The sequence below is a fragment of the Aristolochia californica genome, unplaced genomic scaffold (assembly GCF_029961685.1).
Source record: "Aristolochia californica isolate CCGP_79_NKW_82.1479 unplaced genomic scaffold, dmAriCali1.0.hap1 SCAF_3, whole genome shotgun sequence".
In the NCBI taxonomy this organism is placed as follows: domain Eukaryota; kingdom Viridiplantae; phylum Streptophyta; class Magnoliopsida; order Piperales; family Aristolochiaceae; genus Aristolochia; species Aristolochia californica.
Window position 1 is genome coordinate 45,279,022 of NW_027181992.1, and position 9,194 is coordinate 45,288,215.

Genomic DNA, 9,194 nt, shown 5'->3' on the forward strand with positions numbered 1-9,194 from the left:
CTTTCCTTGGGTTCATTATTTGCTGACTGTTGTCAGTATTGGTTCATATTTATAAAGAATTTGAATTACTTAGAAAAATAAAGTGCATGACGACCCCGACTTCTTCACCTTATCTTCTTTTCATTACCCATTACCCTTTTATTATTTGGCAACTTTTCTCCTATCATCCTTTATTTGACTAGCACTTACCCCTTTGGATAACCCTTTTGGAGCATTGCTTTGGTTGATCATTTTTATATATAGGTGTTTTTAAGTCCATTGAGACTTTTTATTGGTACTATTAGGTTTTTATCGTCGTCTTGTGAATGACAAACATTACCTACTTTAGTAATTATTATAACTATATTTGTTCATAATCATTTGAGGTTGGTTTCAACTTATATCTTATAACCCATTTCTACCCTTTGAGAGTTTGTGCCCAGTGTCATACTTATCCTTGGGACACCGTGATGGAGAAGATTATTACTACTATATTATTTATTTCAAGCTGGTATCACTACCATTACCTCCTAGCTTGAGGGGGAGTGTTGGAAGATATGAATATATTGGAGGCTCATTGATGTAACTAATTTATGTGTTATTTCTTTTTCACTCTTATTAGGGTGAAAGGTACAATTGTAATATTTTATTTTATTTTATTATTTAAAAAAAGAGCTTAAGGGGGAGGGTTTGGACTAAGTCCATAACCCCATTCTTCCTCCTCTTTTCTCCCCAACGTGTGTTATGCTCTTTACCCGAGATGTAATTTATGGAGTGTTGAAAATCAACATAATAGAAACCCTAAAAATTACCTTGTTCAATAGGCTTCTGAAATTCAGGTTTGGAGGGTGAGAGGAGTTCAATACGTGGCTTCGGTTTTGTGAGAGGAGGTGGTGAGAGGATTAAATGATAGGGTTGAAAGAGAGGGGGCGCAAAGTGGATGAAATGATAAGCTTTAGTTTTGAGAGGGGGGGTGGCGAGAGGATGAACAAAGGGGAACATATAAGAAGGGTGAGAGACATGGCCAAGACAAAGACTGGGTTGAGAGAAAGAGAGCACAACTGAGAGGGGGGCGCAGAGGGCAAGACCTAGCGAGAGGGAAGCAGGCACGATGAGAGGGCGAGAGGAAGGTGTCGAAGCTTTGAAGTGTTGAGAGGGAAGCATGCGTCGTTGAGAGGAGCGTCGAGAGGGTACCACAGAGGAGCGTCAATAGAGAGTGGAGCGGTTGTTGAGAGAGAAACACAGAGGAGCGTCGAGAGAGAGTGAGGTCATACGTTGCATTATGATGACATGGGACCCTACATAGATGATGACATGGCAATTCAATGATGTGTTAGATGGCATGGCATTAAACCCTTTGGATGCTGATGTCGCATGAGATATGACACCACACAAGCCGTCAAAGTTGATGTGCCACCTTGGACGGTGCACATGTGCAGTTGATTAGTCAAATTTGGGTATTTTTTATACTAAGTTTGGAAGTTTGTTATTTGTGTTAATATTTGTGAAAAATTGGATAATGTAGTAAAATTTCCTTTCTGTTATCGTTGCCTGCTGGCCTAAGTTATGGTCGGCAGTTTTTGCAACAATTACCACTAATGCAAACACGACTTTATTTGTGCCAATGAGTCTCGTGAAGAGTTGGGCCTAATTTTATGTATGGTGTACATATGTTTGAGAACTGATCTGAAGATTGTGAGTGATTTTCTTTGAACGATGGCTGGAAGTTAGTTCATGGTGAGGGGAAGTAACTTGAATTTATGAGCACTAATGGCTCACTTGTATTTGCTCATAAAAGCAACATTAGAAAGAAGGTTTTGGCATGTCAGAATGAGAAGAAAACAGATGTCACATGATGTGAATCAAATAGGGGAGTTCTGTCGACTCTTTAGGCAACAACGTCTAACTCTTCGATTAGATGTATCGAATTGTTCCAAGTGATGCAAATGAGTAGCTATGGGAAAGATGGTTTCTTATCGCTGCTTTACTGACTTTGATTGTGATGGAAATCACACTTCAGAAAAGGATCAAATGATGTTAGGGTTGTTGCAATTACTGATGGAGGAGTTTTTCTTGGAACCAGTTCAAACTTTGATTGGCTTCACTTTTGGTATAGTTCCTATATTCCTAAAGCTATTGTTTTCGTAATCAATCTTTCTCTCTTCTTCGCTTTTTGCAACCATTTTGCTTTGCAGATTCGTCGTAACCGGACACTATGGCCCTCTCTTCACCTGGCTTCCGCATCTATATCTTTTCTAGCGTTGTTGAAATAAGAAAAACACTCTCTTAAACAGATCCAAATATTATTATCTGGGGAATATTGTTAAAGTTTCCTTTACAAGTATGGTTTTTCATCTCGTGGGACAGGGACGATCCATGCGTGACTGAAAAAGGATTTACTGGGTTCATTCCAGTGCTACTGAGGGCATGAGAAAGTTTCTAAAGCAGTGGGCAGTGTCCCCTAAAGGGCCGGAAGCACAGATAAGACGGGAAGGAGAGCGGCCTAACGCCAAAAAAAACCAGATTCCTCAGACTTTACTTGTCCACGTATGGGATGGGGGCTTGGTTGGTAGCAAAAGCATGCACGCAGAGCAATGCAACTTTACGAATTGAAAATTATCTCGTCGCAGTGAGTAAAACCCAGAAAAAGAATAAAAAACTAAACAAATGTCTCCCATGCACGACGATTGCATCACGACGAGCCTCTGCGGCCACAACTAACTGCAATGAGTAGTTAAAAACTTTGCAGAAACTTTGCAGTCTTGTAATTGACATATCCATTACTGCAAGTACATTGAATTTCAATGGCAGGGATGGGAGCTATCGTCATCTCTGGCTCGTTTTCGTTGGAGCTGGGTTGTTTACTTCTTTTGATCCAATCATAAACAGAAAGCATCACCCGCACCAACTCAGTGAGAGAAAGGAAGTTTCCTGGAACTTCTGTCTGCTACTGCTGCTGCTACTTTCTTCGTACCAACAGCCGGTGCGCAGTCCCCTCGTGAATCGGAGCGGTGCTCGCTTGATTTCCTAATCACCTCGAGGGAATATTGTGTCGTCCCAAAGTTCATCATTACGATGTTAGGACGATTTAAAATGTCGGGAGCTTGACTTTAAGATCGTTCGAGTATCCATCGGCTAGTTTGCTGCTCATTGCTAAATTATTGAACTCGGCTTTCACTGCCCCTGGCCTGGAGGAACAGTGCTGCGATAGGCGCCACCCTGGGTGTTTTTCCCAACTTAACTCGGCCTTGTCGGCGCATTAAAGTAGCTAAAAGAAGGCTGCATCTCCAGCTTATCATGCAGAACCTTCCATTGGCATGCATCGCCACTGTGTTACGATACCCAATTTATTGCGACGCCTCCTCTGGATTGTGAACCATTTTGGTTTTGCTTCGTCTCCAATCTCATTTATTATTGTTTTGTTTGTCGCGTCGGGTGATGCTTACTGCTGTCTCCCTGTTTCGACATTTAATACAAAAGATTGCAGGCAGAGACTGGTTGGCGTTCTCATCTAATGCAATTCTGTACGATGGAGAAACAGCAAATTCTGGGCAGCCACAAGAACTGTCAGTCGGCCGAAATTTTTACGTTCACTTTTCTCATCGGATTCCCTTCTCCTCGAGCCTCACCAAAGCCTCGACAAAAAAATATAGCCGTAGTTAAAAGATTTGCTTTTCACTCCTTTATCAGGGATGATTTTGTATCGTGCAGCATAGTTTAAATATTCTCATTTCTCCCACGTTCTCGGATTCTACCGTAACTTCATCGTCTTTTCGGTGAATAATTCTCCCGTCACTTCCATCCATCGATTCGCGCTCACGTTAATTCTCAAGATTTGACGAATATTCTAACAATTTTTAAGGATTTAAGCGCGGCTTGTTGATAAAAAGGACTCGAACAGGAGCTATCCTAAAAGTGTTTGTCTGAAATTCTGAGAATTATGATGGATCCGCTTGTGTTAGGCAAATCAAATTGTTCATGGAGGTCTATCGAGACTTTTACTATCATTCGAGCCATTTCTTTTCATTTTTAGGACTTCTCCCGCCATGAGGATCCCTGACGACGACGATGGACGTGTCTCCTCCCTCTCCGTTCCCTGTACGCGGCCACTAAAATATAAATGCAAAAGCTAGCATTACTGCATATAATAAGAGGGTGAAATTCTAGAAGGAAATCATGGGTTTGTTCTCTTGAGGACGAGAGAGAGAGAGAGAGAGAGAGAGAGAGAGAGAGGATTTCTAGAAGCATACAGACACGTCTTACCGATACGTCTTATCTGCTTCTCACGAAGCCCTAAGAGTATATATGTCTACATCAATTGGATTTGCCAGTATTAGGTGGGAGTTGTGGTTTTGTGAGAAGGGAGCTTCATCTTTTTGCTAGTCTCGACCACTCTTACCATGCTCCACACCTTGATATTATTTTGATATCAATATAGCTTTCAATTTAGAAGAACACTGTGGTCCAGTGTAGTATCATTGGAAAATATGGTCGGCCAGGTTTTTGAAATGTTATTGAGTGCTTTTGTCCGAATATAATCTAAATGATGGAATTATAATTCCCAAAAATATTTGTAGTCCAAGCTACAATTTAGGTTTTTAAGTTAACTAAACTATATTGTATATATCATAAAACTATTTACACACACACACATCTATACATATATATGTGTGTATAGACAGACAAATAGATTGATAGATAGATCGATAGATAGAGAGAGAGAGAGAGATTTAGTATTGTCATTGCTTTAAATCAAATTAGATTTTGAGTAATTTTGTGAAGGTCAAGTAAACTTTGAGAAATTTCTCAAATTTTCAAATATAAGAAGATAATTTGAAATTTTTCATTGGATTATATAGATATTGTTATGATCTTGTTCACATAAAAATAAGTTTGAATAATTTGCCTCTTAAGTTATTTGGAGAGACCAAATTATGATTATTTTTTTTGAAATATTGTATTCTAATTTGGTCATGTTCAAATTTTATTATTGAATCAAATTTGTCGAGACAACTTTAATCTAGTTCAACTGTCTAATTCGGATGACTTTTTTTAGGGTGGAAAATGGACAAGCCGACTTGAATAGTGGTACGTACTTGTCAATAGTGGACGATAAAAACAAGAACCACACACCATCATGATTAAATGTTCAAGGATGGGGGCGCCGAATATAAGACCACTAATTCATTTCAATCGACATCAAATGTTGATTCAATGTAGTCCACATAAAAAATGTAGATAAATCAGTCTCATTTGTCTATAAGATATTGGTCAGTGATCCTCTCTCTCTATTCTTTCAATCAAAATTAGCTCTTATTTTTTATATTATACTATACATTTGTATGCATCTTTGTTTACGAAATGACATGATAGAGAAGTTTCTAAAACCTTTGTTAATACAAAGCTTGGCCTAAATCTTAGTGGTAGGATACGTAGCAACTTGTCGATCAATATATATTAAAATTTTAAGTTACCTACCAAATGGAAGATGATAATTTAAAAAGGAATGACTCTCCAATACGGAAGGTTTATGAGATAGAGAAAATAAATAACCTTGATAAGTATAGTAGAAATAGAATTCCACAATGACCGACTTTGAACAAGGGACTAAATGTATTTATGTTTGTGCTAGTCATGTAAACAAGGCATAAGCTATGGATTTCTTGATGAAGAAGTCAATTCTATTGCCTCTTTCTTCCTTGAAGAGAGAAGCGGAGTTGTCGACAAACATCATCTTATACTCTACCCTCATGACGACTTTTTTTTGTTTATACTCATTGTATAAAATGACTAATGACAAATGACAAGGCCTAATTAAGCATTCTAAATTGTCTATTATGTGATTTTTATACATATCAGGATATGGACTGAGATTAGAAAAAAAGAGTTTAATCAATATGGAGAGTTCCTAGGGTTACGTAGCCAGTTAGCCTGTCCTTACTTGACATATAGTAATGAGCTTCACAACAACCTTCTAGATAATAATTTGCACTTCTCCATGGGGCACTCCCAGGCAAAAGTCCTGAACCCTCAGTTGCTTGGCTACAGTTCTCCTCTTTGTCAGCCCTTCTCCTTTATTGTCATGACTTAATCTTAATAAGAAGGAAGGAAGAAAGATAGATTGAAGGACAGTAAGGTTTTGTATCAGAAGAATCTATCAACGATGAGTATTATTATCAGATAGTCGTCATAGATAGCTATTGACAACAGATAAATGCAGTAGGTTTCATTTACATGCTCTTTCATCCACAAATAATGCAGAATAAGGATTAGAACGAGGGTGAGAGAGAGAGAGAGAGCAGGAAAACTAGATGGATAACTAGATAACTTCAGGACTTCAGTCGGTTCATGTTTCCTCCGTATGTTAGCAATCTCAATAGCTGATAGCTTGATACTTCTCGAATACCCTCGGTGTAGGTACATTGAAAGAGTTCAACGAGGCAACTGGACTGTAAAAACATAAAGTTAAATGCTTTAGGACCGTGTTTTTGCTGCTCTTTTAATCGAAAAGGCACTTAATCTGCTCTTTTAATGCAAGCAGGATACAGAGAACAGTGACATCCGATTTAATCATCTCAGAGATTTCTTTCTTTCAAAAGATAACCATTAACCATGACTGTCCTTAAAAAGATAGCTACTTCCTGCTTTTTCCCACTCTTAAAAATGAACTAATGTAAATCTTGGATGTCCCATCAGTTCTCAGGAGTTCTAGATTTGTCTCAGCTTCGTATCCTCTGGACCCATATTGTGAGCAACCAGTACTGCCAACTGCCAAGCATAAGGGTAATAAAGCATAACTTTGGGCATTCCCTACCCTAAGAACCTCCAAGTGTGCACCAGAAACATTTATATCTGCATAACTTCATAAATACTTGGTTATATAGTACATTCAATGTGGAGGAGATTAAGATTTGTTGCCTGGTTCTTCAGATGAATTTATTATTTTATTCATACTCAAAATAAACAAGTTCTGTTCCATGGAATCTGCTGAAGCCTCTCACTCCTATCAATGCTCTTCAGAATTACCTATTCAGCTTACCATCCCGAGTTTAATAAGATGCAGCTGGTGCTAATATTTATGAAGAAAGCACAGACACTAATGCATTCAATGTAAGAATGTGCAAATGGTGTTGATGATCTGTTTGAAGAAGTGAAGACCGGATTTCCCATTTGTTTCGAGTAAGAATATGCGGCCAGAATTAATTGTTTGGAAGAAGAGATTTTGTGTTTAATTCTAGAATGTACTGGAAGTGTTAATTCCCTACAGAATTTGAGAACAGATTGAAGAATGAATGACTCAAGGAATTAATATGGGAAAACAATGAACGAGCAAAACAGTTCATGAGTGATAGATTGAGAAAGGCTGCGCCATTGTGCTTGGAGTAATATTACATGATAATACAACTTCTGGAAATGCAGAAAAGAGATATGCTTGATTTGTTCATCTTCTCCAAGCAAAATTCCGATCTTACCAAAAATCAGCTTGATCAGTCTGCAAGAGGTTACGTGAATATTTCGGCCATTGAAGACATGAAATCTAAGTATGTATCAGATAAATAGTGGAAATTAGTGAGGTTCAGCCCTAACGTGCACAAAACAATCTAAAAGTATCATGAGGATGATGTCGTCTTCTTTTGACAAATTTTCCCTGTAATCACACACAGGAAGAGGTTAAGTCTAGAAGGCATGAAATGAGCACAACAAAACACTTTTATTGGATAAATCCGTGGAGATTGACTCAAATCTACAACAAAAGGCACTTTGTCTAGCATGTTTGTGATTGTTCTTTGACATTTTTTCTCAGAGGTTAACATTTGTTTCAGCAGAAAAGAGCCAGGCAGCGTACGACTTGTTTAGTTCATCATCAAACTCTAACCCTCCTTCGCCATTGTCATTCCCCAGGATCCATGGCCATATTTCTCCTCCTTCCATCTCTCTGAACTTCTCTTCCAAGCCTTCCCAGCTCCAGTCCAAGCCGCCCGCCATCGACGCAGAGGAGCTCCACTCGTCATTTCTCTTATCACCTGGATTCTTCGACTGACTGATCATGATCTCTTTCCCTTGGTTTGGATTCGTGAAACTACTCCTATTTTCGACGTCCTCACAGGGTTCTTGCTCATTTTCAGGAGGCATCATCCCGCTTTCCATCACGTCACTTGGATTCAAGAATCCAGACTCGAAACCCATGGTAGGATTACTCTCTATGCCTTCATTCGAACTCCAAAAAACACTGTCAGCGACTTCATTAAAACGAAAGAACTCGTTCTCCAACAGATGGTCCCTTAAAGAGGGTATCTCATTTTCTCTGGCTTCCCCCAGAATCGCATCGCCGCTCTGCGGGGACGTAATGAAGCGGCTTCCATTTTCGTCATCTGAACCCCAGAGGCTACTCTCGTTCAGTTGGTTAGGGAACAAGAGCTCGTTCAAGTTGGCGTAACTGAAACCCAACATTTCAGTTTCTTTCTCTCCCGGAACCATGTCATTAGCTTGACAGAACGTGAAAATGTCAGCTTCTATCTCTTTATTAGAAGAACTCCAAAATCTACAGTCAGACACCTCATTAGCACTGAAGATGCCATTGTCAAAGACATCGGAGCTTACATCTGATGCACCGGCTTCTCTCTCTTCAGGCTGGACTAGGTTCAGGTTATTACCTTGAGACGAAGACAAATTGTGATTCTCTGTCGGTTCATTTGAACTCCAAAATTCACTAGCATCCATCACATCAGAACATAGAATCTCGTTATCTAAGTCATCGTGGCTTAAATCTGACAGACCACTATCTTTCTCTTCACCCAGAACTATGACATTGTTATCCTGATTAGGGCCTACACCACTTTTCTGCCTCTCCTGATCTAGGTTCAGCTTGGTACTCGCAGCTTCTTGAATTTTTTCTCTCCGCACATCCACGTTGTTGATGCTTCTCTTCAAGACCGACCTTCTCGTTCTTCCACCTCTTCGCTTTGGCCCGCCGACGAACTTTCCGATGTCCAAAACCACGGGCACGCCGTCTTGATTGAGCCTTCTGAGGGTGTGAATTCTTCTACTCAAATGCGAGTTCCAATAGTTCTTTATTTCATTGTCAGTTCTTCCTGGCAGATGCCCGGCTATCAAGGACCACCTATAAAATGCAAAAGACACCCATGAGAACATTAACTCTTTTGTGTATCATCTTTCCAAAACAAAACAAGGGTTACAGGATACTGACTAGCTAG